The sequence below is a fragment of the Nicotiana tabacum genome, chromosome 13 (genome assembly GCF_000715075.1).
Source record: "Nicotiana tabacum cultivar K326 chromosome 13, ASM71507v2, whole genome shotgun sequence".
NCBI classification, from domain to species: Eukaryota; Viridiplantae; Streptophyta; class Magnoliopsida; order Solanales; family Solanaceae; genus Nicotiana; species Nicotiana tabacum.
The window spans coordinates 133539717-133545401 of NC_134092.1; the positions used below are offsets into that span (position 1 = coordinate 133539717).

A 5685-nucleotide genomic window follows, 5' to 3' on the forward strand; every position below is an offset into this window, starting at 1 on the left:
TCTGTAATATTTTTTCTACAACCTAATAAAAATGGTTGACATGGTGACAATAAATCTTGGGCTTGATAACAAATCAATGATTTCATAGGAATATTAGTATTTTGCATAGTCACAAATCCTACAATTCCTAGAACCATTAGTGACCATATCATTGATTTTTTCATCCCCATATGTTGATAATATTCTAAGTAATGAGAGTTTTTTTTGTTGGTTTGTTGGTTTTGGATAGATGGTGTTCAAGTGAATTATTTTTTGGGCTAATTATATAAATGTATGGATTCTTTTACTGTCAATATTGGAGTGGTGTTCAACATTTCTACAGATCATGATTACCCTTTTTTTGGGTTGGTGGAGCGTGGGGGACATGGAGGTGAATTCAGGAGTCAAAATGGGAGGGTTGGGCCGATTTTGGGCGGGTTTAAATGGGGAGAAAATAAAAAATAGCCAGATTTACAACTGGTCGTTCAAAAATAACTTAGTTTCAAAAGTAATCGAAATTTAACCACTTTTCATGTAAAGATAAATTTGAGCGAAAACACTGTTCAAAACTCGGAAAATACGCCAGCATATTATACTGGAGTTCCAACATAAGTATGCTTGAACTCCAACATATTATACTGGAGTTTCAGGATAAGTATGCTGGAATTCCAGCATAATATGATGGAGTTCCAGCATAAGTACACTAGAACTCCGGCATAATATACTGGAGTTCCAACAAGTATAATTGTCCAGTATAATATACTGGAGTTTGGAGCATCGGTGCTCCAGTCTCCAGTATATTATACTGGAGTCAGCAAAGTATACCGGTCCAGCATAATATGCTGGAGTTCATACATAGGTGCACCAAACTCCAGTATATTATGCTGGACCGGTCTCTATTGCAGCAAAATAGTGGCTATTTTTCGGTCTCTGTTGCAGCAAAATAGTGGCTATTTTTCATTGACTTCGTAAACGCTGGCTATTTTTGAATGACTAGTCCGAAAAATGGCTATATCATGCTATTTTTACGTTAAAATGTACCGAGTCAATAGATGGGCGGGTTAATTGAGTTGATTTTGGACGGGCCAAAATGGGCCGAGTCAATAAATGAGCAAGTAAAATAACCTGTCCAAAAGTTATTTGGGCAGAGATATGCTGGGTTAAGATGTGCTAAAATTTGGGTTATAGCACAACTCGTCCAACTCTTATCAAGCTTTAATTAATCTGTGTTGTTTTCTTATGAATTGTTTAATTATCAAATAAGACTTTTTCCTTTGTTATGGTCATATATAACATATCAAATAAAAAAGGAATTATTTTAAAGATATTTTAGTAAAGTCACTCATGGATCAATTTGGGCTAAAAACTAGCCCAACTTTAGATGGGCTGGATCAAGATGGACTGAGTTCAACAAATGGACGAGTCAATGACCAGACCCGCCCAACGTTGGACGGATTGGAGGGTCAAATGGGTTTGGGCTCAAATTGCCACCCCTAGGTGGATCTAAGGCGAATTCCTTCTTTAGAAGAATCAACCCAAATAGTCGTCCACCTAATTTCTTAAACTAAAATAGCCGGCGGATATATAATATATGTAAAATTCATGTATAATATGTGTATAACTAATATATAATCTATGTATACAAACTAGAAAAAATAAATAGTATATCTGACTGGCTATTTGTGTACCAATCCCAATTCTCCAATTCAACTGATTCAATTTTTTTCAAACATATATATATTAATGCACACACATTATATACAACAACAATAAATTCAATGGAATCTTACAAGTGAAGTCTGGGAAGGGTAGTGTGTACGCAGATTTTACCATTACCTATAAAGGTAAAGAAGCTATTTCCGAAGACCCTCAACTCAAGAACGTAAAAAATGGAGCAATTCTTCGATCTCAACTAGCTATTTTTGTTTATTGAAAACACAAAAGCAAGAAGAAATATACAAACTTGAGGTGTGGAATCAAGTGAAAGCACTAAAGATTGTGGAATAATGCAAGTAGTGGATTATTGGATTATGGAAGACATGTAATCAAGGATTTGGCAAGGGGATATTATCATTTTGTTGAATATTAATAACAAATCATTAGCTATAGAATTGGATTTGACACCCAATAACTTGCCGTCCATTGAAATTGAAAAGTCTTTAATTGGTTCTAAGCACTAATTTTTCTTAATATCATCATCGCGTTGGTTCCATTAGAGAAGGAAACACATTTTATTTGAATTTCTTAATTCTCATGGCTCGAACTCGAGATCTTTTGTTTAAGGATGAAAAGGTTGCATCCATCCCGTGCGGGCCCATTGGTTGTAAGCCATTTATGTTGGAAAAATTACATTGTATAGCCGCTCTTAAAAATTAAACAAATTTTATACAATTTTTCGGCTACCGAATGTAAATAGTTTCTGGCACGAGCTAAAAATAATAATACCTTGCTTTGATTGCGTTGTAGACTTGGATTTACATAAAGTAAATATGATTATTTTATTAATCATTTGAGCATAACATACATATTCAACCACAATACAAGCTTTATGTGTGCTAAAGAAATGCCCACATGCTTCTTAGTGCATTCCACTTGATGAAGATATAATACTGCATTTTCCAAAACAAACCAATAAGTATATTAGTAAAGTATTATTGAACTGGAAAATAATTTACATAAAGTCCAAATTAAGAGGAAAATAAGAATTAACCTAAATAGCCATCCAGTCAACTGATAAAAATAGCCTGCTAACGATGTATAATATATGTATAATTCATGTATAACATATGTATAATCTATGTATATTGGCTAGGCAATATAAATAGTGAATCGAACCAGCTATTTATGTAAAGATTTTGAAGATTTAATAGTGTAGAAATAACACCAGGTAGCCACTCTAAAGGGCTGCTATTTAAAAATTAGCCAACACATCCTGAATTTCAGTTTTTCAGTTCAATTTTTCGGGACAAAAAAATCCTGAATTGTACTAAAATTAAGACGTTAGTTTAAAATTTCCGGACAAAATATGTAGCGGCAGAAAATATAAACAGTGAATCAGACTGGCTATTTATGTAAAGATTCCGAAGAATACATAGTAAACTATTTATAATATAGCCATGAAATTTCACCTTCATGGGACAATAACAAGAGGTTTCTTGTGGTGAATTGAATGGTTGTCATGATTAGGAATTGGTCTCTTGAAAGACATGATTCCTGTATTCTTGTATTTGTTCAGCTTGAAACCTCGGGTTAATGATGGTGAAGCTTTTAGTCTGCTCAAGCAATCAAGAATAAAAAAAATTTATGAAAGAAATTTAAAAGAGATTTGCCATTTAACAAATTAATTTTGAGCATATAGATGAGTTCAAGATCAAACATATGTGGGGTGTCAAATTTAGCCCAAAAAAGTATAATGCGCAAACTATAAATTGGCTGGTCGGCTGAAATTAATTACACTCGCTATCTTAATCAAAAGAAATTTTGAGCATGCTTGAATCTTATAGCCCACTATAAACTCTCAAAATTAATCCAATCCGCTCATTTAATTGATCAATCATTTATAAAATCAAAAGTAAGCAAGAATTAAAAAGGGAGAGAGATATTACATTTTGCAATCAACATTTGGACCAATAGAAAGAGAAACATTAATGTTGCAAAGCTGAGGAATTTGCTTAGCTCTTTCTTGAATTACTCCAATAGACAAAGCTTCTTTCTTGAGACATTCACATACTTTTTTAAGCTTCAAATCATCATCATTAGTAGCTAATATTTTCATTAATCCCTTAACACCATTGCAACAAGGAACACTAATATCACCTTTTCCCATTAAAAAACCTTTGCATGGCAAAAGCTTAATAATGGTATTTGGACATTCATTGCCATTAACAGAATTAATTGCCATAATTAGAGCTAAAATCACGAACCCGAAAACAAAAATTGAACGACCCATATTTGATATTTTTGATTGAAATTGATGAATTTGTGATGGAAAGTTTTAGGATTTGTGTATATTTTTATAGTAGAAATTTTAGCTTGAAGTTCTTGAGCAAAAGTGTGAGTATGAGAAGTGTATGCATGAAAAATGCAACTTAAAAAGAGTTAAAGGTGAAAAGGGTTGGATTTTAAATGTGAGTATGTAATTGTTAATAATGTGAACATTTGGACTATCTCAATATAGTAGCATAGAACATGTGTAATCCACTTCAAAATAAAAGAAATTACAATGATTTTTTGAAGAATGAAAAGAAGAAAGGATATTTCCAAAAAAGAATTTATCAGATGTTGATGAGTTGTTATTACAAGTTATAATATGCTTAACTTTATTGACTGTGTTAAAACAAATTATACTATCAGTATATAAAACTTAAGAAGGAGAGTCTTGACGTAACTGATAAAGTTGTTGTTACGTGATCAGGAGGTCACGGGTTCTAGTCGTGGAAATAGCCTCTTGCAGAAATACAAGGTAAGGCTGCGTACAATAGATCATTGTGGTCCGGCCCTTCCCCGAACCTTACGCATAGCGGGAGCTTTGTCGTAACTGATAAAGTTGTTGTCATGTGACCAGGAGGTCACGAGTTTGAGCTGTGGAAACAACCTCTTCCAGAAATACAGGGTAAGACTATGTAAAAAATAAATTATTGTGGTCTGGCCCTTCCCCGAAGCATGCGCGTAGTGGGAGCTTAGTGCACCGAGTAGCCTTTTTAGTATATAAAACTTAAATTCCTACAGTAAAGCTTCACTTGGTGAGTGACCCATTTCTTTTCATTTTCAAAGAGAAGAGATGTAGAAAATAATTAATCCTTTTCTTATTTTATAAAAAAATATGTAATAAGTTGTACTATTATTCTCGGAAAGTTTATACAGAAAGTTATATATGAGATGATGAAAACTCATATTAATTTGTCAAACTTATTGTTTCTTTATTTTCAAGCAAATGAATCCATGCTATGTTCAAGTATAATTGTGTATCTTTTGCCCTCTTATTAGAAGAAAATATTCAGTCTTACCTAGAAAAAAGAAAAACCACTTTGAACTGAAATCGATAAAACTCAATATATGTTTAGTATGATTAATTTTATATATGTAGCTAGCAAAATTACTTATAAATTATTTGGTATGATCCTTTTCATTACATTGACTCAAATAGAACCATGAACAACCTCACTAATTCCATCGTCAGGATCAAGATTAATGGAAACTTTTGTAATCAAAAACCAAATATTGCTATTATTTGTAATTGAAATTATATTCTTCAGCTTTGTAGGGCAACCATCATTTCCTATGTCCGCTACATTATTTTGGTGGATAATCATTGATTTCTACCCCTTGTTCTGGTGGTGTATCGCCAAGAACAACACCAGGACTATGCCCTGATGACGACCCTTTGGATGCACCAACATAATTGGAAAAACCATGCTCTTGTCTTGTGGATGGGTAGTCGGTGATCTCTACCCCTTGTTTTGGTGGTGCATCACTGTAATCAATACCAGGACTATGCCCTGGTATTGTGGGTGGGGCCTTTTGGTGCACCAATACAATTGGTAAATCTACGCTCTTGTGTTGTGGAGAGATAATCGATGATCTCTACCCTTTGTTTTGGTGGTGCATAACCATGACCAATACCAAGACTATGCCCTAGTGTTGTGGTTGGGGAATCGTTGGCCCCTGACCCTTTTGGTGCTCCAATACAATTGGTAGATCTATGCC

The 5685-nt window shown here is 33.7% G+C and overlaps 1 long non-coding RNA gene across 1 annotated transcript; it reads right to left on the bottom strand.

The window, feature by feature from the left end:
- Nucleotides 1-2498: 2498 nt before the first annotated feature.
- LOC107815280 (uncharacterized) lies at nt 2499-4046 on the bottom strand. Its single transcript, XR_012698302.1, has 3 exons — nt 3585-4046; nt 3108-3251; nt 2499-2588 (listed from the first exon to the last, which is right to left on the bottom strand). It is a non-coding gene; the product is annotated as an uncharacterized LOC107815280 (long non-coding RNA).
- Between the last annotated feature and the right edge of the window lie 1639 nt (nt 4047-5685).